Source organism: Triturus cristatus, chromosome 1_1 (assembly GCF_964204655.1).
Source record: "Triturus cristatus chromosome 1_1, aTriCri1.1, whole genome shotgun sequence".
Classification (NCBI taxonomy): domain Eukaryota; kingdom Metazoa; phylum Chordata; class Amphibia; order Caudata; family Salamandridae; genus Triturus; species Triturus cristatus.
This window is the reverse complement of record NC_140579.1, coordinates 19,650,220-19,674,394: the sequence shown is the minus strand read 5'-3', so window position 1 is coordinate 19,674,394 and position 24,175 is coordinate 19,650,220. Positions and strand designations below refer to the sequence as shown.

At 48.9% G+C, this 24,175-nt stretch overlaps 1 protein-coding gene across 11 annotated transcripts in view; it reads left to right on the top strand.

The window, feature by feature from the left end:
* Nucleotides 1-24,175, top strand: part of LOC146869170 (uncharacterized) — a 166,788-nt gene that overhangs the window by 90,643 nt on the left and 51,970 nt on the right. The gene's annotated exons all lie outside the window — the stretch shown is intronic.

Here is a 24,175-nt window from a genome sequence, read left to right as displayed (position 1 = left end):
CAGGCAACAAAATGAGTGTGCCATTCCCAGGCTGGGCAGACCTCGCTACAACCACTCTTCGCCAGCCATATCCAGTGAACCCTGCCCACCTGATCCCCCCCCCCCCCCAACCTCGTGTGGTCTACTCTAAATGCACCTCCTCATACAAAACTACCCCTTGGCGTGTTATTCCTAACAGTTCTGAGACCCGGAAAACATCCAACTCCTGCAAAGTCTGAAAACTGCAACCTCAAATGTATCATAAGAGCACAAAGGTAAAACCCCCAACAGCTCCTCAAACATAATAGCGTCACGCGGAGCTCCCATTCAACATCTTGCCCAGAGTCTCATCCTAGGCAGAGGCGAAACCCAAATACAGTTTACTATAAAAGAAGATCCCTGCTAATGTGCCTGCAACAGTTGTATGTGACAAACCCACATCAATGCAACCACAAACAAAACTCAAAGCTCCCTGCTCAGTGTCCTGCCGCTGAAGGCTCATCACTTCTGTTTTGAACTCCTGCACTCCTGGCGCCAGACCACAGAAACGCTGCCACAGCGAACGAGACAAGGAAGCAGCTATATCATTGCTGGCCCCCGGTATGTGCTTTGCCCCAAAAACATTAAGTCGCAAGCACACCAACCTGAACCTTCGCAAAAGCCGTAACACCCTGCAATCCCTTGCCTGTTCACCAGTTCCACCACAATCATGCTGTCCACATGGAAAAGCAGCGTCCTGTTTTTCGGCTTGTCTCCCCAAACTGCCAGTGCCACCAAAAGGAGAAAAACCTCAAAGAAAGCAATGCTTCGTCCTTGACTCAACCAATGTGGAGGGTCGTAGAGGGGAGGGTTGTAGAGGGGAGGGTCGTAGAGGGGAGGGTCGTAGAGGGGAGGGTCGTAGAGTGCCATAGCATGGAGTTCAATTAAGTGGTGTAGTGTCATGGAGTGGCATAGCATATAGTGGCGTGGAGTCAGTGGAGTGGCATAGCATATAGTGGAGTCAGTGGAGTGGAGTCAGTGGAGTGGCATAGCATATAGTGGAGTGGAGTCAGTGGAGTGGCATAGCATATAGTGGAGTGGAGTCAGTGGAGTCGCATAGCATATAGTGGCGTGGAGTCAGTGGAGTGGCATAGCATATAGTGGAGTGGAGTCAGTGGAGTGGAGTCAGTGGAGTGGTATAGCATATAGTGGAGTGAAGTCAGTGGAGTGGTATAGCATATAGTGGAGTGAAGTCAGTGGAGTGGTATAGCATATAGTGGAGTGAAGTCAGTGGAGTGGCATAGCATATAGTGGAGTGGAGTCAGTGGAGTGGCATAACATATAGTGGAGTGGAGTCAGTGGAGTCAGTGGAGTGGCATATAGTGGAGTGGAGTCAGTGGAGTGGCATAGCATATAGTGGAGTGAAGTCAGTGGAGTGGTATAGCATATAGTGGAGTGAAGTCAGTGGAGTGGTATAGCATATAGTGGAGTGAAGTCAGTGGAGTGGCATAGCATATAGTGGAGTTTAGTCAGAGGAGTCAGTGGAGTGGCATATAGTGGAGTGGAGTCAATGGAGTGGCATAGCATATAGTGGAGTGGAGTCAGTAGAGTCAGTGGAGTGGCATATAGTGGAGTGGAGTCAGTGGAGTGGCATAGCATATAGTGGAGTGGAGTCAGTGGAGTGGCATAGCATATAGTGGAGTGGAGTCAGTGGAGTGGCATAGCATATAGTGGAGTGGAGTCAGTGGAGTGGCATAGCATATAGTGGAGTGGAGTCAGTGGAGTGGCATAGCATATAGTGGAGTGGAGTCAGTGGAGTGGAGTCAGTGGAGTGGCATAGCATAGCATGGAGTGGAGTTTCGTGGATTGTAATAAAGTGAAGTGGCAGAGTAGAGTGGCGTAGCATAGAGTGAAGTGCCATGGAGTGTGGTGTCGAAGAGTGGCGTGGAGTGGCATACTGAAGAGGAGAGTTGTGTGTCGTGGAGTAGAGTGATGTAGTGTGGAGTATGCATAGTGGGGTAGCACACGGCCATTACAGACAATGCATTTTCAATTGAAATGCACATTACATTGGCACAGACTTACAGTATTACCGATAAAACTGTACAGCACACAAATGATCATGCATGGAAATGGCATCTGTGGGAAAGTGCCTCATGTGATTTTTGGTTTAAAGTGCATTGGGTCCCTGCTAACCAGGTTTTCACTGCCAGGCCTCTGTCCTTAAACTGTACCACGCTTGGCACAACTCCAGCAACCTCTGTTAGTCCCTGGGTGATGGGATATGCGATACCGAGGACCTTGATGCTGAGGAGGGTCCTCTAGGGCTGCAGCACAAATTGTGCCACCCCAGAGACCCCCCTCACTAAGACCCTGCAAACTGCCATTGCAGGCTGTGTTTCTTGGTGCAGAGAAAACCGAAGAGTCGACCTGGCACACAGCCCTGTGTGCCATGCTCACATACACTGCATGAGGTATTGGTAAGTCACCCCCTACTGCAGGCCTTCCCGCCCTAAGGCAGGGTGCACTATTTCCCGTGTGTGGACATATCTGCATGAGCAGATATGACCCTGTAATATCAAGTCCATTCTTGGATATTTGTAAGTGCACAGGGAAGCCATCGAGAGTGCATGGGCCAATTACTTGTCATTACGGGTTTTCTAGCTCTGTGATGGCTTCACTGTACCCTAAGATGTTTGGTACCAAACATCTCATCCTAATAAAGCCTCACTGATGCCAGTGTAGAATGTATTAATAAATGCATACAGGGGTCTCCGTAGAGGGTCCCGTGAAAACCTCCCAAACACTGGTGTGGTCTCTGACTAGACTTAGCCTGACACCACTAGACATGTTTCTGAATTCATGGGGTGAGAGCCAGCACTCTCCGATGCCAGGAACACAGCCTGCTCTGGGCGGAGCTGCTTCAGACCCCCTCCAGGCCTGGAAGCTTCAAAGGCATGCCGCCTTTGAAATGCAAGCCAGGCTTCTCCATATAGTGAAGGATGCCAACCCCCTGTCCTGTTCCACCTTTAGCGGGCCGGCAGGCAGGATAATTAGTTAAAGAGCTGTGCCCACATTCCGGCCGCACCACACCTAAGGTGGGGCAGGTGATGTGGGCACGACTTTGCCAATTCCTCCATCTTGGGATGACAGGAATCCACCCATAAGGGCTAGGGTAGTGCTCCTTACCACAGGAAGTGGTCACTTGGAGGGTGTAGACACCAAAATGGTAGTTAGCCCACTGGCTACTACCTATCACTCCCTTTAACACCCCTAAATGTAGTATTTAGGTGGCATCCCTGGACCTTGAAACTTAGATTCAACCAACACAAAGAAGATACGGACAAAGGAGAGCTGCTGACCCGATGACTGAAGACCTGCTGGAGAATTTTGGTGCCAAACCTTGCTTTCTGCCTTAAGGACCATACAATCGTGGTGTACTTTCTCGCCCTGCAACTGTGAGGCCTACAAGAACCCCGGAGTACGTCCAGCCTTCGACAAATTGCCAAAGAACTCCCTTGGAGTAGAGGTACTATTCCCCTGCAGTTCGCAGGTCCCAAACCCGCAGAATCTGGTTTCTTGACTTGCTGCTCCCTGGTGCGCAACACCCGAACCAAAAGTAATACACCAGCTCTGGAGGATCAGATCTGACTCCCCACCAGGTGTGAAGACACAACGATCTACCAAAGCCGTGCTGCACCAATACTGTGGGTACCGGACCCTCTGCAGCATACACTGAAACGAAGAGTCCATTCCGACTCTAGCTGCCCAGGAAGCAAGCACCCATCGAGGGATGTCTAGGCCCCTGAGACCCACTTTGTGAGTGGTCCAGCTGTCCCGGAATTGCCTCTACAACCTGCCTGCTCCTGACTGTGAAGACCTCTTGACGCACACCGCCCGGCTGACCAATCTGCTCTACACCCAGCCTGTCCTCTCTGGGTACGACAAACCAGCTGTGTATCAGTGGTCCTGAGGCCCTTATGACCTGCTCCCTAGAGTGGGACCCCTCTTACTTTTAAGTCCCCTTGTGCGGTATGTTTTCAAGTGGCACCCGCTACCAACTACATCAGCACCCTGCTGCCGGCCGAATTTAGGAAGCTTTCGAGAATCTGCTGGTGGAACATTGGGCCTGGCCTTGCTACTTACCTACATCCAGAAGGTGAACCTTGAGATCCAGCTGTAGGATTTTTGTATGCAGTTTTCTTTTTTTTCCCTGTTGACTTCCATGTTGCATAACTGTGCACCAAAGTGATTTATTTTGCCAACTTTGAAAATTCATATTTAAAGTACTTACTGTAGAACGAAGTTCATGCTCTGACAAATGACATAAAAATGTATGTTTTTTGCAAATTGTTCTCAGATTTATTCTCGAGTGTGTGCATCATTTATTCGCTCCGAGAGTACAACAAATGCTGAGCACTACCCTCTGAAGAGCCTGACTGCTCGCCCGCACTACCACAGACAGAGCGTCCGTACAATCTGCTTTGGCCTCTGTGCACCAATCTGGGGCTTACTGGACTCCCTGGACAGGGTACTTTGTTTTAGTGCATTATATACAGAGCCAACTTCCTGCAGCATCACCTAGAGTATTGATTGTATTTTGATTGTATTCAAATATTTGTTTCCGCCACACCTCAGAATTACAAAAAAGTGCTTCCTTTGTGCTTTCGAATTCTGATATATTCTGATTTATGAGCACCGTTAATTTACAGACATTTAAATGTAGTGTGCTTGAAAAAATAAGATTCTCCAGCTTCCTCTCTCTCAGAGGTACCCAGCAGGATTGTCACATAAATGTTCTTACTTTGAAGTGTGCGAAAGAAAAGTAAACACCAAGCTCCCTTGGAAGCCAGAGCCTGACATTTGACCCCTGCCTTTGAATGCACAGCAAATGTAACCCGATGAGAACAAATGTTAGACCGGTTTACAGAAAGCAAGCACTCAAGAAGAATGCAAGGAGTGCTGGTAAACAGGCTATACTCCAATGGAGGGACTAAGATGGTGGACAGCCTAAAACAAACACAGCCAGCAAATAGAAAGCAAGAAACTGTGAGTTACAAACCACGAAGCCAATGGGAAGCGGGGGGCGGAATGCATACCCAGGAAGGCGTCCAGAATGTCCACAAAAACGTGGTGCGTGTGTCTCTTCTCGGTCTGTCTGTCTGTGCGTCTCTATTTAGTCCGGAACTCCAGGGCAGGAAACCCCGTGTGGCAAACACAGCACTACTTTTCAGGGTTCTCAAGTGCTCGACCGGGTCATGCCATTGAAACCCCACGTAAATATTTTACCGAAGGTCACACGGTTCGCCATTGCCTGCTGACTTCAATTTGACCTTCAAGTAGCTTGTTAAAATTCCAGGTAGGTCAGCTCGGACGTTCATCCTTCCGTGCTCGGGTGAGTATCAGTTTATATGGGGTAATAATAATACAAAATGAACACCGAAACAAAACAAGTGTTGGTGTTTTCTCTCTCTAAAGAGTCCGCCATGCCAGCGTTTGCAAGGTCCAGGTGCGGGCAGAACCCCCGCCCCTGGGTGATGGGAGAGGGATACAGGTCTGGGGTGTTGGTTCGTATCCTGGGGGTCTCCAGCTGGGAAACCCCAGATAGTAATGTCAGTCTTCGCTTCTGTGGTTTACCCTTCGCAGCCCGGCTTGGGCCGGTGCCAGGCGGGGGCGTGGGCACCTGCTCCAGCCGAAGGGCGTGTGAGGGCCACGCCCGGGCCCGCGCCAGCCTACTCCACGTGGCACTGGGGGTGAACACAGGGATGGTAATCCGCCGGGCGGGGGCGTTGGCACGGGCACGTGCTCCAGCCGAAGGGCGTGTGAGGGCCACGCCCGGGCCCGCGCCAGCCTACTCCACGTGGCACTGGGGGTGAACACAGAGATGGTAATCCGCAGGGCGGGGAGTGGGGGCTGCTTACTACATGCAAACTACAGGGCAGAGTTGCATCGCGTGTAGAGACGAGATCGGGGCCGCAAACACCACGAGGGAGATGGAAAAAAGCGACCTTGCCAGAAGTGCTTAACTAGTTTTTAGGTCTCGGCTGCGAAAGGCTGCGCTTGCGCAGTCTCGCTCCGAGATTTAATGAGTTGGAGTGACTTTGAGAAGAGGGGCTTGCACCCGCCCCTCTTCTCTCCTGTTCTCCATTGGCTGGCCTCTTAAATGCTGGCCAGCCACTGGAGAAGAGGTCCAGTCACTCCGTTGAAGCCCCGTCCTTTTCGGATCGGGGGGCGTGTTTTTTGCGAGAAGTCTCAGGGAGGAGACAACAGCAAAACACGCCCCCAAATCCGAAAAGGACGTGGCGTTTCTCCGAGGCATTTTCTGCTGTGCCTCGGAGAAAGGCGGTGGTGTCCCGGCGTTGCTCCCTCACCTGATCTCCTCGTTCCCTCTCTCGCTGCTTCTCCCTCTTTCCCTTCTCTCGCTGCTTCTCCCTCGTTCAAGATTACGCATACGTACCGGTGGTCTAGTCCTTTTTCTATGACAGGGAAAGTTGGTACAAGACTCTTGTTTATTTTGCCTTGGGTATTAGAGCCCACGTGCCTCCTATCGCCGGTCGTCGGTTATCTGGCTGCACGTCACGGCGCAGAGAAGGAACGTAGTTCTGAAGTTGGAGGTGTGACTTTGTGAGCCACGCAGTTGCGTGCTAAATCTGGCTGAGTCCTCAGCATGGGCTCCTACCCTGCCGGGCTCATGTGCTTCCTGTGCCTGGCCGGCCGCAGAAGTGCCCGAGCTCTGGGCGTTCGTCGGAATCATCACTCCGACAGCTTCAGGCCAGCCTGTGTGGCTGTGGTAGACAAGACCACTCGCTACGAGTTCGAGCAGCAGCGCTATCGTTATGCCGGGCTCAGCGAAGAGGACCTGACAGAACTGGTGAGTGAGTGTCTGCTCGGCAGAATGGTTCGTTGAAAAGCGTGGAACTGGGAGGCGGAGCCCAGGAGCAAGGACCACAACGGACTAGAGGGGTATGGGTTTTGTAAGGTTAGAGTGCCATTGGGGCATGGGTGGCAGTGGGACAGGCATTAGTGTCAACTTGTTGAAGTAAGGGTCCATTGTAGTGTCAACTTGTTGAAGTAAGGGTCCACTGATGGATGACCTGAACGTTCATCATCAAAATATTTCTAATGTACAGCGCGCTGTCATCTTCGGATAATGTGCGTGGTTTATAAAAACAGTGTAACTAAATAAGTTGGCTAAATTGCAATACGATAATTCCCTGTGCCATTGCGATATTTAATCCAGTTTGAGCTTTTATTGGTCCTGAATTTTGTGTAGCTCTGCAAAACAAGCTCTTTGTGTGTTTAGTTAAGTAAGAAATAAAATATACAAGTAAGTGTGTGTGTGTGTGTGTACATCTACATTTAAAAAAACTAAAATAAAGTGCAAACTAGGTCAAGTGAGAAGGTCTGATTAGAGGGCGATTGGGTGAATGATGGCGTAAGAAAGCGTGTGCAGTTTTAAAGCCACGTTAAGGAAAACCACCCAGTTTGACAGACTACTATGGCCAGTGGATTCCATATATAAAGGAAAATAGTGTTATGGGAAAAATTATATATGCATAAATTACCATTCCTTCAAAAAGTAAAATGCAAAAAAACTTCAGAATAAAATGAGTCGTGGGGCGCGCCGGGATTTGCCAGTGCCTCTTCTACCCGGCTGTCTTTTATTCCAACCTTCAGACTAAACGTATCTCTGCAGTGGGCGCATTTACCCACTGAGCTGCTTTTACCAACTTTTCAGAAAGGCGCATGCAGTGAAATCCTAAACCTTTGCTTCGTCTATTTTTTATGGGGGGAATACCTCAAAATCAAGGGCTTGGTTATTCATTGTGCAACAGGTCGGTGGCACCGGGAACCAGAGATGTGAGCGGGACATGCTCCTCAGTTACAGCAGTGTTTTAACTACCAATCGAAGAGATGAGTGGTCCAAACACCTTACTTAATATATCCCGACATCGAAAGTGCCTTATTTACGATGGGAGTACCTGGGAACATCACATTGCTGTTGTGCTGCCCTGAGTGTAATACCTGCAGTCCTCCTTGAGCTGTTGTGTTCTAATTGCAACAGCAGAGTACATCGTTTTCCTTTTCATTCACGAGTGTATTTTGACAATGATGCATGTCGGCTTTCGGTGACCTGACTCCTCGCAAAAACAACATTTGCACCCAGGTACTCTTGCGGCATGTCCGTGTACGCTTGCATAACGCTGTAACCTGAAACACACATGGCTTCCCCGCAGGGGGATGGGTGCCGTGCGCGCTCTTTGCATTTTTTAGTTTCCTGTTTCAGGGTGGAAGCCTTGCCACTGTTACCATGCTTGACACCCCCATCTCAAATTGGCTTCGATCTAATTGCTGTCGGATCTGATTGCTATCCCGGCTCATTATTTATTTTCTTTTGAACCTTCCTAGTCGTTAAATTGCTCTTTACGACCTCATAAAGGTCTTTTGCAGATGGATAGAAGGTGTAAAACGTCCCCAGTTGATCCAGCAAAAAGTAAATATGTGTTAAATTTTGAGGTTACTGTGTGGCTCTGTGTGTGTGTGGGGGTGGCTCTGTGTGTGTGGGGGTGGCTCTGTGTGTGTGGGGGTGGCTCTGTGTGTGGGGGGTGGCTATTTGTGTGTATGTGTGGGTGGCTCTGTGTGTGTGTGGGTGGCTCTGTGTGTGTGGGGGAGGGTCTGTGTGTGTGTCGGTGGCTCTGTGTGTGGCTCTGTGTGTGTGGGTGGCTTTTTTTGTAGGTGGCTCTATGCGTGGTGGGTCTGTCTGTGTGTGGGTAACTCTGTGTGTGTGTGTGTGTGTGTGTAGGTGGCTCTGTGGGTGGCTCTATTTGTGTGTGGGTTGCTCTGTGTGAGTGGCTCTGTGTGGGTGGCTCTGGGTGTGTGGCTCTGTGTGTGGGTGCAAATGCAATAGGTCTTGCATTTGAGAGGGATTAAGCTATTAACATTGTAAATAACAATGCCGTTTCTTAAAATGTTTTAACAACAAAAACAAACAAAAAGAATGTCATGAGCAATGCCAATAGCTCTAACTTTTACAATGCCGAGACCATTGCATTGTAAATGCTTGTTTTTGTATGTTCGCACGAGTTTGACACTTTAGCAATTGCTCCATTTTTTTTAAAATTAATTTCTTTAAACTTTTAATACTGTGAGGGGATACAGAAACCTCTCAGACCTGGTTATTTTATTTTTTACTGTTTTTCTTTGGTTCGAAATTGGGAAGGAATGACGTACATCCGTAGTATAATGATGGTCCAATATTCTGACCACCTATCCCCAATACTGCTAATGGCCATTGGTAGCCATTTTTGACCAGGGCACTGCATCTCATCAATGCCTGGGCTCACCGGCGGTGCTCAATGCTGCCTGGGCTCACCGGCGGTGCTCAATGCTGCCTGGGGCCATCGACGGTGCTCAATGCTGCCTGGGCTCACCGGCGGTGCTCAATGCTGCCTGGGGCCATCGACGGTGCTCAATGCTGCCTGGGGCCATCGACGGTGCTCAATGCTGCCTGGGGCCATCGACGGTGCTCAATGCTGCCTGGGGCCATCGACGGTGCTCAATGCTGCCTGGGGCCATCGACGGTGCTCAATGCTGCCTGGGGCCATCGACGGTGCTCAATGCTGCCTGGGGCCATCGACGGTGCTCAATGCTGCCTGGGGCCATCGACGGTGCTCAATGCTGCCTGGGGCCATCGACGGTGCTCAATGCTGCCTGGGGCCATCGACGGTGCTCAATGCTGCCTGGGGCCATCGACGGTGCTCAATGCTGCCTGGGGCCATCGACGGTGCTCAATGCTGCCTGGGGCCATCGACGGTGCTCAATGCTGCCTGGGGCCATCGACGGTGCTCAATGCTGCCTGGGGCCATCGACGGCGCTCAATGCTGCCTGGGGCCATCGACGGCGCTCAATGCTGCCTGGGCCCACCGGCGGCGCTCAATGCTGCCTGGGCCCACCGGCGGCGCTCCAGCTGCCTGGGCCCACCGGCGGCGCTCCAGCTGCCTGGGCCCACCGGCGGCGCTCCAGCTGCCTGGGCCCACCGGCGGCGCTCCAGCTGCCTGGGCCCACCGGCGGCGCTCCAGCTGCCTGGGCCCACCGGCGGCGCTCCAGCTGCCTGGGCCCACCGGCGGCGCTCCAGCTGCCTGGGCCCACCGGCGGCGCTCCAGCTGCCTGGGCCCACCGGCGGCGCTCCAGCTGCCTGGGCCCACCGGCGGCGCTCCAGCTACCCTGGCCCACCGGCGGCGCTCCAACTACCCTGGCCCACCGGCGGTGCTCAATGCTGCCTGGGCCCACCGGCGGTGCTCAATGCTCCCTGGGGCTATCGGTGGCACTCCAGCTGCCTGGGGCCATCGGTGGCACTCCAGCTGCCTGGGGCCATCAGCGGTGCTCAATGCTCCCTGGGGCCACCGGTGGCACTCCAGCTGCCTGGGGCCATCAGCGGTGCTCAATGCTCCCTGGGGCCACCGGTGGCACTCCAGCTGCCTGGGGCCATCAGTGGCACTCCAGCTGCCTGGGCCCACCGGCGGCGCTCCAGCTGCCTGGGCCCACCGGCGGCGCTCCAGCTGCCTGGGGCCATCAGCGGTGCTCCAGCTGCCTGGGGCCACCGGCAGCGCTCCAGCTGCCTGGGGCCATCAGCGGTGCTCAATGCTCCCTGGGGCCACCGGTGGCACTCCAGCTGCCTGGGGCCATCAGCGGTGCTCAATGCTCCCTGGGGCCACCGGTGGCACTCCAGCTGCCTGGGGCCATTGGTGGGCCATGCTGCCTGGTCACATTGACCCTTCCTACTGCTTGGGGTCCCTGATGCTGGTTAATGCTAGGGTCACTAATGACTGATGTCTGGGACCAGTAATGCCAGTGACCATTCATGATTGATCATGCCTGTGGTCATTCAGCATCATTGGTGCATATGCCATTGACTCGTTATTGCTGCCGGCCATTCATGTTTATTACTGCATTAGGCTGTAGACTTTTCTCCAAACAAGAAGTAACATAGTATTTTTTATTGCAATAATTAATCCTGGGTGTTACTTAATCCCAGGCTCAGTTAGGAGTTCTGTTCTCTGCCATAGACCTACACACATGTTAGATTGTGTGCACGACTCCGAAAGCAGCAGAGACGAAAGGAGCGGATGTCTTCTGCATGGTCTCTCAATAGTTACATTAACTATCCTTATAGGAATGGCCTCCTGAAAAGTAGAGGGGAAGACATCCTTCAATCTATAGCTTGGGGAGTCCATACCATCCCCTTCGGCCCAAGAATGACTTCACATGTCTCCATCCCACCTCCTCGGGTACCCAGCACTTGCCCGAAAAGTAAAGGAAGGTGCCGGTCGGAGTAGGATCTCGTGAGCCCATTTGACCATACTGGCTGCCTTCTCCTTTTTGTTCATAAACTCCTATGAACCTTTTGCCCCAGGCTTTGGGTTGTCCTAGGCGAGCAATGGGAAGATATAACATGTCCCCACCTCTGAGTAGAGGGCAGAATGTCACCATTTTCTTAGTATGATTAGAGTCCATGCGATGGATCAAAAAGCTGGTTCACTGAGGTCCTGAAAAAATATTTTGTTATTTCTTTCTTTCGCTCAACCGGCCACAACTCCACTCTTCATGCCGGTCAGCGGGGCAAAATGGAATGCATCGAGACACAGTGTTACCCTTTATGCATGAGTGCTGCTTCTACGGATATTTTAAATAAACAAAACTTGAGAAACTGGTGTTCGCCCTCATGAAGCAACCTGATTAAATAATAGAAAGTCACTCAACATGTGTTTGCTCTGTGTGTTTTGTACCTTCTTGAAGACATGTAAAGAAATGGTCTATGACGACCTCCTATGAAAACAGAATAAAGAATAATGCATTTTGTCGTGACCTCAATGAGTCCATTTGATCTATTAGAAGCCGAACCAAGAGGGATGTTCAGCAGCCTGAGGTCCAAACTGCAGGTCCGTCCTTGGGGTCTTGTCCCTCTAAAGTCGAGTCGGTAGTGGGGGGCTAGTTTATTCTTCTTCATTGCAATCCCCATGTACAATGATGTACGGATTGGTGACCCTAGCTGGGCTTCCTAAATCTAGGTTAGCTCCGCTAAGAGCTGCTCTGATCTCCTCTGTCCGACTCATCACAGGCTCCAGAAAGCAGATCATATTACACCTGGCTTAATCCAGCTTAACTGGCTTCCCAATGAAGCAAGGATCCACTTCGAGATAGCCCGTCTGACACATAAAGCTATACATTTCAATAGCCCAGTTTACCTGGCAAAAAAAGTCGAACTCTCCGGATCCATGCGAAACTTAAGAAGCTCCAATACCCTGCTACTGAAACCACCGAAATTCAAGAAAAACAGAACTTCCAATCGCACCTTCTCAGGTCAGGCACCAAGAATTTGGAATGCCCTTCCGACGGAGATCAGAGGCAACCCCTCGACTGCTTCATTCAAGGAACAAGTCAAATGGCTTCTGTTGGAAGAACTTCATCAGCAATAGCCTCTGTCATTTGCTAGACACTTCCCTCTCGTGCTTGACAATCATTTTCACTTTGTGTGTTGAAATGTATGCTTGACATTTATCTTCACTTTGTTTTAAACATGTGCTTGACAATCATTTTTACTTGGGGTTTAAATGTATAGCGTCGTTCTTTGGAAGCAATTCGATGCTGAAACTGCTCGGGCACCATCTAGGTGGGCTTTTACCTGTTTGTTCACTCACTACCTCCTCTTCCCCCAGCACCCTCATTTACTTTATGCTTCAGGTTTGTTGTGTCCTTTGACAAATGTAGACACTGGTAGCCAAGTAAAGTTCAAGAGTACCTTTAATCTGCAGTTGGTCCAAGTAGATGAAGACGGTACACAAGTAAAACCGATGGGTAGTCCAGGTAAACGGGTGATGGAGATGTAGATTAGCCAGTCGTCAGCCCTTAGTTCCTTGTGACAGCAAACCCCACCAGGAGCAGCCTGCCTGCTGCTCAGCCCATCTCTGTCATGCCTCACTCGCACAGACACGCAACATTCCACGCATCACTGTATTCCCAACATTCTACTATAAACACACACTCTGGCTGAGCAGCAGGAAGATGGATAAACTACAAGGTATAAGTAAACTATGCAGGGCATAACAAGGTTCCTCTCGTGTTGCTTTATTGTATTGTACTTCTACTGTCTCTGAACGTCAACGTCCGTTTTCCTCTTTGTACAGCGCTCTGATACCCGTCTGTGTCTTGTTCGCGCTTTATAAAACTTTTCAAATAAATACATGACGTTCATCTGAAAGCAAGGTGGAAAAGTTCAGTTTTCAGGCCCTTCCTGAAACGCATACAGTAAGGTTCAGCCCTCAGACTGGTGTTGAATGCTTTCGGCAGTGTAGCGGCCTCCACTCCGAGGGTTATCACTCTACGTTTGATCCTGCTCGGTGCTCTTTTTTAAGTAGAAGTTCACATGCAGAGCGCCTGCTCCTGTTGGTCATACACTGGGAGGGCGTCTTTGTCTTGGAACTTTGCCATAAAGGATCCATTTTAAGTATATCGGCCTTGTTCACAAAGCTTTGTATGCTTCAGGAGCCGGATAATCGAGGGAGAGGATTCATGAATGTTCCCTCCAGAAAAATATGCTCCTCCTGTGAGCATCTGGCAATAGTTCCCAAAATTCGGCGAGCCAGAACAGGAGGCAAATCATTTTCCTAACTTGGACCTGTCGCATGGAATAAACTTCCTCTGAAACTGTGTTCCATAATCGATCTTCCCATCTTTAAGAAAAAATTAAAGAAATGGCTGTTTCAACAATATATACGACAATCGTTGTGGGTGCAGGCTGCCTGATCTAGTGCCGGGACACTCTCTGAGTAGCTGTGTGCTGTATAAATCCTGTTACCATGACATGACCTATATACTGAGAGCCAATGTAGAGCCTTCAAGGCTGACTTTAAAGTGGATGCCTTGTGTTGGAACCCGATTAACAGCCCTGGGCATACAATATGTTAAATGTGCATCCTTGACATCATATGCACTCTTGGCAAGTGTAGCTGGCGGGTGGGGTGGGCGAGGAGTGCCCTGTTGAAGAAATACAAGGGCTGCTCAACACAGATCTGAGTATCCATTCCCTTTAGACAAAGATGTGCGCCTTCCTCCAGTGGAGCTTGTGGTACAGGAACAGGGCATTGATTCCACACCTGTTCTAAGCTGGAACTAGATCCGAGAACCATCAGCACAATGGCTTAGGAGGTGGGCCGAAGGACACCCCTAGATGTCCAAGAGCAGGCAGGATTACGATGAGCGTCCTGAGACTTCAAAGCGTCCTTTGTGCGATGGCAATTCACATTGAGCCTACTCAATCCGATGGCTGTGGAGGAAGTATCTAAGTCGCTGCAAAGCAGTTAACCCTGGGCGTAGTTCGCGTAGTAGCGCTACGCATAGTGCACTTCGCACTATGCGATCTGTGTAGTAAATGCTGTTCGCACTGATTGCACAGTGCCGGATGCTTGTCCGCACTGTGCAATCATTGCAAACGGCATCTTGCACAGTGCAAGTGGTCGTTATTTGCCGCTCGAGTAGATTTGTACTCGAGCGGCAGTTTTCTCATTGCGGACTGGTAGTTTCTCATCGTAAGCGGTCACTGCATACGCAACCACTCGCAATGAGAAACCTGACCTCCCTGCGTTGAGAATCTCGCCGGGAGGTTTATTTTCCACGCTTGCGATCGGCAACTTGATGTTGCTGATCGCAAACGAGAAAAGTCTCGCCGGGATTGTCATTTTGCTCGCTCGTGGTCACCAACTTGACGTTGAGGACCACGAGCAAGCAAAAAATACCCACTACGCTACGCGTTTTTGCACTGTGCTACGTGCAATTTGCAGAGCGCGTAGTTGCACAAACTACGCAAGCGTAGCGTAGTCCTACGCCCAGGGTTAGATGCGGGCCCAGAAATACCAGCTCATTCTCGAGCAAGACCCTGGAGTTCAGGATATTGTTGCCTGCACAAGAGGTCAAGAGGTATGAGGGCAGAGTTTCTTCCAGGGATTTCATGCATTCTTTGAACACAATGCACACCAGTCAGCTGGGATTCAGACCAGCAAGCGGCACCGCCTCCACCTTGGATCATATATGCGGTCTACTTCTGAATGGGTCTCCTTGCTATGTTTACGATAATCCTGCTGAGACAGGGAAGGCTCGAAATAGGTCTGCGCTTTGATGGAATCTTTAGGTTGTCTGATTTCTTGGGGAGAGTTATGATTGTGGTGTATTCAGGGTGCTGGAATTATTCCACGCAGAAAGGAGGGTAACCAACAAGAAAGGCCTTTCTACCCCTTAGTCAAGGCCTAGGCGTTTGCAGCCTGCAAGTCAAACACAGCTTCCATTGTAGTGGACATTAGAAGCTGATTGCCATACACTGTGCTCCCCAGTATGCTGTCTCCTTATGATGCTGTCCTCCTACAACACCCTTATGACTAGGCCGCCTATCCTCTGCTGCGTCCATCACCAACCTTTGCCTATTAAGTCACTTGATGTAAATCATTTTGGACTTGAAGGTGGCGTGTGATCGCAGAGAACTAGTGAAGTGTTTGGAGGAAGTCCTGGGAAGATGTTTACTTGCTGCTGCATTTTGCAATTCTCTTACCTCGGCCGCCATTTTGTATCCTCTGTACATGCTTTGACAAGGGAAATGGAAGGGTGGAGCTTCATTGCAAATATTAATTCCACATCACCCCAATCCTTATCAGTTCACACTGGCTAGCCGTCCGTACAAGAAACTGACTTGGGTATCCCACGAATAAATCCTTGCATCTACCTACACCATCTATCTGTCTACCCTACTCACTATCTCAACCGGATCAAGGTAACTCGTAAACGAAAAACACCGATACTTGGAAGTACCAAGATTTACAACTGCTCGAGCACAACGTAAGCCTTTCATGGGAGGCTTGCTTACTCCAGTCTGGATCACTGGTGAGTGGCTACGTTCTTGGGATCAGATGGTTGTCGACCGGCAGTTCTTCTTCTCTGCCGATCAGAATCTCTTTTGGAATTGTTAAGCTGAAGGCGATTCCTCCGCATCCATTGCTCTAGGCTCCGAGGCAGTAGTCTAGTCCGGAGGTGTGAAGGTCCTTTTGGATTTCTAGCATTAGGCTGATCTGCGTGTTGCCAGAATAGTTTCAGAAGATTGGTTCATGCGGTCCAGTAAGAGGCTGAAATAAGCATTGAAGAGAAATGGGGAGATGCGCCTTGAGGTGCCATGGCACGATCCTGACAGGAGGCGATGATCTAAATGCTGGCAGCAAGATGGTACTAGATCTGCCGGAGAGGTAGAAAGATATCCAGTTAGGATGGTTTCTTTGACGCCAGGTTCCTAGGGTATTAGCAGGAGGGGTAGGGATGGACTGCTTTAAAGGAAGCAGCGAGGCCCAATCATGAATGTGGGGCAAATGCATCTCTCTCTCTCTGTTTCAGATTCTTCTTGGTAAGAGTCGAGACGGATTTGGCGCCTCTCTCAGGAAGAACGCTTTGATCGTAGAGTAGGGCAACACTGTTTTCTTCCGGTAGCCTCAGATCTGTGAAAAGGCAACCTGGTCAATCAACTGACCAAAGAATGGACCATTGGAGATGGACAGTGGACAGCTAACCCCTTTCAAACCAGATTTCTCTTCTTGATGACTCTGATTGAATAGTTATTGAGGTGAGAGGAGAAGGTGACTGATGTTAGGCAGTTGTTGACCATGGCCCTTAGAGGCAGCAGTCTTTGAGACTGATTTTGTTGAAGACTTTTACGGTACAGAACTCTAACCGTGAACCAGTAGGGAGGGTAGTGTTCATCAGTTGATTGGAACGAGAGACCGAGAGTTGGACAATAAACATTGGGCTTCTTGCTCCTGAGGTCATGAGGTGGACCGCGATGCTCAAATTCCTGAAAGTTTGGAATCTTGGTGATGGTGCCCTCTGGGTTCTGGAATTCTATGGGGACCCTGTGAAGTTCCTTGGTTGTCCCTTTGGCGTTGGAGATCTTTTTGGAATGATTTAACCTTTTGCGCCTTTATGTAGAATTTGTAGCTTCCACCATTGTGTTGACTGTAAAGAGCTTTGTTAACTCAAGGCCTGGTAAAGCACTCATAAATACATAAATAAAGGAGAATACTGCACATCAATATTTCCTCAAAGCGCCACAGCGGAGTCAAGTCGCTCTGGACCCCTTAGGCTATGAAGCCTCTTGCAGCCACTGCCGGGCAATCTAGATTAAACACCAGCGGCACAGTTTCGCAGAAACTAGAATTATTTTTAAACCGCACAAACTAAACACAGGCTTAAAACACAATGAAGCAGGGAGGGTGGAGGGGAAGGTTTGAAAGAGTACGTTTGCAAAGCAAACAAAGGATGCAAGGTTACCTTGGGAAAGTCTTGCAGAATTGAAAACAAATCTCTAGACGCTGGTGAGCAAAGTACAAGCATTTGTGGTGAGTGTTGTCAAAGGTTTCCTTACTGGCTTTTGAAGCCCTCCCTAACTTTGGATAATTTTCGTTCTCTGTCCATAGTATCCCTTGACTAATGGATGGGAAGATTATTGCTAACTCCCACTACTCTATGGAGATTTGTAGCTTTGGTTCCGTCTTTTGGGACTGGCTAGCCTGGGTTCCGTCTCTCGGGATTGGCTAGCCTGGGTTCCGCTCCTGGGGATTGGCTAGCCTGGGTTCCGTCTCTGGGGATTGGCTAGCCTGGGTTCCGTCTCTGGGGATTGGCTAGCCTGGGTTCCCCTCCTGGGGATTGGCTAGCCTGGGTTTCCCTCCTGGGGATTGGCTAGCCTGGGTTCCCCTCCTGGGGATTGGCTAGCCTGGGTTCCGCCTCTGGGGATTGGCTAGCCTGGGTTCCGCCTCTGGGGATTGGCTAGCCTGGGTTCCGCCTCTGGGGATTGGCTAGCCTGGGTTCCGCCTCTGGGGATTGGCTAGCCTGGGTTCCGTCTCTGGGGATTGGCTAGCCTGGGTTCCCCTCCTGGGGATTGGCTAGCCTGGGTTCCGCCTCTGGGGATTGGCTAGCCTGGGTTCCGCCTCTGGGGATTGGCTAGCCTGGGTTCTGTCTCTGGGGATTGGCTAGCCTGGGTTCTAGCCTGGGTTCTGCCTCTGGGGATTGGCTAGCCTGGGTTCCGCCTCTGGGGATTGGCTAGCCTTGGTTCCATCTCTGGGCATTTGGTAGCCTTGGTTTCCACCCTCTATTGTACAAGATCTATTCAGGGGTGGAACATGGGCCGGTTCAGCCCCTGTGGTACATTGGACTTCATGCTCCGCACTTAGCCTTTGTATAGCTGAAGCGGCCATCCTGCGTGAAATTTGGATTCTGCAAAAAATATTTATATACCTTCAAAACTTCTTTCATGAAATGTTGATGCAAAAATAACAAATTAAAAATGTATTTAAAAAAGGATAAAACTGATTTTCTAAAAGGATGATTATAAGAAAAAGTATTCCTTTTCACACAATTTTACTACTTTGAATACAAAATGCTATTGACAGACAAATCCGCATTTTGTTATGTTTTCAACTCCCTTTGCCCTTTTGTTGTGTGTTACTATGTATTCGATAAAAAAAATGTTTCTCAGCGTGGCTGCTGCTCAGCATGGCTGAAAGTTAGTAGAGTAAAGGAGTGTGTTGTGGAGTATCCTAAAGAAGAGTGGAGTGTTATGGAGTAGCTAGAGTGGCATGGAGTAGAGAATCATGGAGTTGTGCGGAGTGTCGTGGAGAGACTAGTGTCCTGGAGCGTTGTGGCGGTAGTATAGTGTCGTAGAGTGGAAGGCTGTAGAATGGAGTAGAGTTGAGTAGAGTGTCGTGGAATGGCACAGTGTGTCATGGAGTGGTGTAAGGCAGAGTGTAGTGATGTAGAGGGTGTTGCGTGGAGTAGAGCGTAGAATGGTGTAGAGCGGAGTAGATTGTTGTGAGTGGCATTGAGTGGAGTAGTGTAGGAGAGATTAATGGCATAGGATAGACTGTTGTAGAGTCTTGTGATATAGAGCAAAGTAGTGTCGTAAAATAGTCCAGTAAAGTGGCATAGAGGGAGTTCCGTAGAGCTTTGTAGAGTGGAGTAGTGTTGTAGAGTTTAATGGAGTAGAGTATCATAGAGTGGAGTATTGTAGAGTGTAGTGTCATAGAGAAGAGAAGAGTGACCTTGAGTAAGGTGGCGTACAATGGTGCAGAATAGATTGGCGTTGAGTTCTTTGAGTAAAGTGGTGTAGCGTTCATTTTCATAAAGTAGAGTGGTGCGGAGTAGATTGCAGTGGCATAGTGCGCAGTGGCATAGAGTAGATTGTTGTGGAGGGGAGTGGCGTGGTGTGGCGTGGTGCAGGGTAGAGTGCAGAGGTGTAGAGTTTTGTGGCGTAGAGTAGTATGGTGTAGAGTGCAGCGATGCAGAATAGATTAGAGTTGTGGATTGGTGTGGAGTGTAGTGGTGTAGAGTGTGGTAGCATAGAGTGCAGTGGAGTGGAGTGGAGTAGAGTTGAGTGGTGCAGAGTGGAGTGACAGAGTAGAATGGCATAGAGTAGAGTTGTGCTGAGTAGAGTGGCATAGAGTGCAGTAATGTAGAGTGTGGTGCAGAGTGGCATAGCATGCAGTGGCATGCCTTGTACAGTGGCGTAGAGTGCAGTGGTGCAGAGGAGAGTGGCACTGAGTTCAGTGGCGGAGAGTATAATTTTGCATAGTGGAGTAGAATGCATCGGCGTAGAATGGAGTAGAGTGGTGAAGAGTAGAGTGGCATAGAGGGCAGTGGCGGAGAGTGCACTGGTGTAGTATGGCGTAGCATGCAGTGGCATAGCATGTTGTAGAATATAGTGGCGTAGAGTGCATTGTCGCAGAGTTCGTTAGTTTTGAGTAAAGTGGTGTTGAGTGTATTGGCGTAGCGTGCAGTGGTTTAGAGGAAAGTCCCGTAGAGCGCAGTGGTGTAGAGTGCAGAGGGACAGAGTGGCGTGGAGTGGCGTGGCGTGGAGTGGCGTGGAGTATAGTAGAGTGTGGTAAAATGCACTGGCATAGAGTAGAGTGGTGCACAGTAGATTAGAGTGTAGTGTTGTAGAGTGCTTTGGCGCAGGGTGGAGTTGCGCAGAGTAGAGTTCAGTGGCGGAGAGTGCAGTGTTGCAAAGTGGAGTGAAGTGGTGTAGAGTTGCGTAGAGTGTACTGGTTCAGAGTGCAGTGGCATGGATTGGTGCCGAGTAAAGTAACAGAGTGCAATGGTGTAGAGTACAGGGGCATAGACTAGAGTTTTGTAGAGTATGGTGGTGTAGAGTGCAGTGGTTTTGAGTAAAGTGGTGTAGAGTGCATTGGTGCAGAGTGCAGTGGTGTAGACTGAGGTGGTTTAGAATAGTGGTGCAGAGTGAAATAGAGTGGCGTAGAATAGATTGTTTCAGAGTAGAGTGCAGTGGTGTAGAGTGCAGTGTAGATAGTGGCATAAAGTGGATTGGTGTAGAGTGGAGCAATGCAGTGCGTAGTGGCATACAGTGCATTGACATAGAGTGCAGTAGAGTGGTGCAGAATAGTGTGGCAGTGCAGAAAAAAGTGGCGGAGAGTACAGTGGTGCAGGGCACAGTGGTGCAGAGTAGACTGCAGTGACGAGTAAAATGGTGTAGTGTTAGAGTAATGTATAGTGGCGTAGAGTGCAGTGGTGTAGAGTAGATTGGCATAGAGTAGATTGGTGTAGAGTGCATTGGCGCGGAGTAGAGCGGCACCGAGTGCAGTGGCATAGAGTAGGTTTATTTAGTGTTTCCTGTGAAATTACAGTAGTGCAACGAAAAAAGGTATTTTGCAAAGGAGGTTGCAAAGCAGGAAAAGTGTAAGTACACTAAGGTTGGGAGAATTTGAGGTTGTAAACCAGGAATCCGACGAGAAGTGTATAAGGTGAAAACTGTGCAGGTAATTCTGTGGATGTGAGAAGACTGTATTGTGGTGTAGCAGTAAATGGAACATATGTAAGTATGATGGCGGAATCTAGATCCCATTACATGATAACCGGGCAGCAGAGAGACATTTGGGCCAGGGAAATTAGAATAAAGCCACTAGTGTATGTTACGAAGCCAAAAGAGGTGGTTGGAGAATTTGATGCTGATTTAAAATTCAAAGGACATGATATACGGTATAATATACGTAGTGAAAGATGGGTATTGTTTTTTGGGATGTGGTTGACCAAAGGGTATTTCAGATCCCAATCATCCCTAATATATTTTTTTGCAAGTAAAGAGATTAATGAATGAATTGGTTGGACCCAGTTGACAAAGATATCCTGAGGTTGGGTTTCTCTTTAAAAAAAAAAAAAAAAAAAAAAAAAAAGTTTGCCATAAGCCAGTGTTCAAGACATCTGCTAAGTAGATCATCCTTTAAGTTAGCAGCTTCCCCATGTCACTAAGAAAGGAGGTGGAGGCGGAGATTCTTAATTGATATCCTAAAAAGGGCGAAACTGACTCCACTTAAACCTGCACTACTTTTTTTACAACAGGCGGCTGATCCAATGACTTTGTGTTGCATATTGAATTTTATTAAAGTTGCACGGAGATTAAGAGCAACTAGAGGTCAGGTGTAAATTGTGATTATCATGAACTTATGCACCTCCTTTGTGAATATGTATTTCTCTTTTTAACAGAGTTCTTATGATGTTGGTTTAATTGTCTTTTTAATAATGAATTGTGTATATCTTTATATGGTGTTTTTAACAACTGAATAAAGAACTACTGACTGACTGAGTGCAAGTCACATCAGAATGACATGGAAGAAATCCAAAGCTCTCAATGGCTGGTCCCAGTAGTACTTGGAATCAAGGGCAATGGGTCACTAAGGATGCGTCAACCACCATGATTTACTGCCAATATATGGGCAAACAGCCATCCCCTGCCCAACATCACAGTCCCACGACATTCTTATCCTCTTCATACCAAACTCTGGTGAATAAAATCTCTCAACCTCCAACATCTCTTGTAATATGATTGGGCACATATCCTTTTAAGAGAATGTCATTTGGGCTGGTGTCAGTCTTGGCTCTTTTGCAGCAACAGATAATCATTCTTTTTTTTAAAGGAAATTGATGGAGTGACATGCATCCAAGATGATGGGTTGGCATACAGGCAGACTTTAGAAACCGATTAGTGTTCAGAGTTCTTAAGGGCAAAGGTAGGGAATTGAGGAGAAGAGAATACAAAACAAGAGTGAAGACGGAGCCTACCTGGGCCACCACTTCCCATATCATGGAGACTCTCCAAAGTAGAGTTTGGTGAAGGCAATAATAGAAGCACCATGGCTGGATAATTCAGTTATTTCAGAGAATGGCATGTTCAATGTTGTTTTGTGTTGGTTCATGTGGAGTGGAAGCAGCAAATTGAATAGGATAGAGCTATATTCGAGGTGTCAAAATCTATCGGGAACGGTTGATAGAGCGGCAGAGCAGTTAGGAGGACGCGGCTTGTTTCCAGGCAGCTCATGAATTGACTGTAGAGTGGAAGATAGTTAAGAGATTGGGTGTATTGGTAGTTATGATTGTACAAAAACAGTATTGAAAGTTGATCATGAAGTAAACTTTAGAATGAGGGCTGTGGGGCAGTGGATCAGAGATTTAGGAGCCATCACTGAAACAGTCTGCGGAACAATCATGGCCATTGCTTTCCATGCGTGGGTAATGCGAGCCAATAGACCATGAACAATCTGGTTACTCCAGTGGAGGTTCCCATTTGAGTATGGAACAAGTCGGTAATGGGCAGTTCAGATCCATTTGTGGTTTTGGCGGTGGGCAATGCTAACCAGTGAGCCACTACTTTTTGAATTGACTCAAAGAATTTGTGGACTAAATCTGGTGGTAGTGGAGTTCATGAAGTATGAGTTTGGTAGCGAAGTACTTCATAATATTTTATAACCGGCAATGGGTTACAACTTGGCGTCATTGGAAATGGAATGATTTTTAGGTCTCGCTTAGCTATTGCATTTACGCAATCGCTATGCGAGACTCTAGTGAAGGGGCATTTCAAAGTGCTTCCAAAAGTGGATTGCATGGCGAGCACGCGCACAATCACGTGCATCGTGCCGCCATGCAATCCGTTTGGGGAAGCGCTTCAGCCCACTGGCGCCCTCGGCATCATACTTCAAAGGGTATGCTCCCCTGCCTGGAATGCGCTCCCCCCGTCCCCACCAAGCGCGCGCGCCACGCTCCGTCGGGCTTGTCTTGTTTCAGTGACAAGGATGTGGCGTCTTTAGAGCAACCTTCGTAACCTCTCAGCACTCGTATAAATTGAATCACTCGGGCCATATTCCTGATGCTCTTTTCAGAAGCAATTACTTCCATGCCATTTCTAGTGCGCCGGAGAGATCTTGATTATCCGCCCCCGTCGCTTTCTGCCCGCTCCCTCCCACCTGTGCGCCCGGAAGACCAGGCTTTCCGAAATGGAGTATTAAACAAATAGGTTGTCAGTGGCACGTCGGTGCTTTGAGGGGAGCACTACGCCGCCAGTGTCAGGCAAAGCTCGACGCCACGCGCCTCTTCCACATAGCGCCTCTTTACTGTCAATCAAGGCCTGGCTCAACTAATTACCAAAAATTGGGTGAGTCACAAAAGAAGCCACTAAAACTGCACATGTGCAATTTTGTACACGAGTAAACAGTGCAAACTCAAATTTTTTTTTTTGTTCCAGATTTATATGGCGCGTACTTGACCCGAAGGTATTGATTGGAGCGCTTTACATGAGCACCAGTTACGTTACACACGACACATTCAGTTTTTTTGGGGGATAGGCCCAGGATCACAGGATGTGGAGTCGACCCCGAGGCTTGGTTTCCCAGGTCCAAAGTCGGCATCTCCAGCCGTGAGAGAGACCACATCCTCTCTCCGAATCTCAATCCTTACATACAAACTTACAAGTTTGTTAACACACCCCCTACAAAATAATACATATAAGAAACATCAAATTAAGCAATACTGGTTATATACACACTAGAACATCACTAGATTCCATTTGAAAGGCCACAAAGCTCACAATACGAGCCCTGCACAGGGCCACTGGACAGATGGGCGCACGTTTCCTGCCCAAAAATGGCGCTTAAAAAGCACTTGCCGATTAATCCATCATCTGCTGCATTATGTGCAGATTTCAACACAACATTGTTTCTAACCCAAATACAACTAAAGTTACAAATATATATATTTTTCTATAAAGAATCGCCATTTGCAAAGGTTAACTGGTCACCTTATAGCAGCTTATTGCTGTATCAAGGTGTTAAACATGTACTAATGAGGTGAA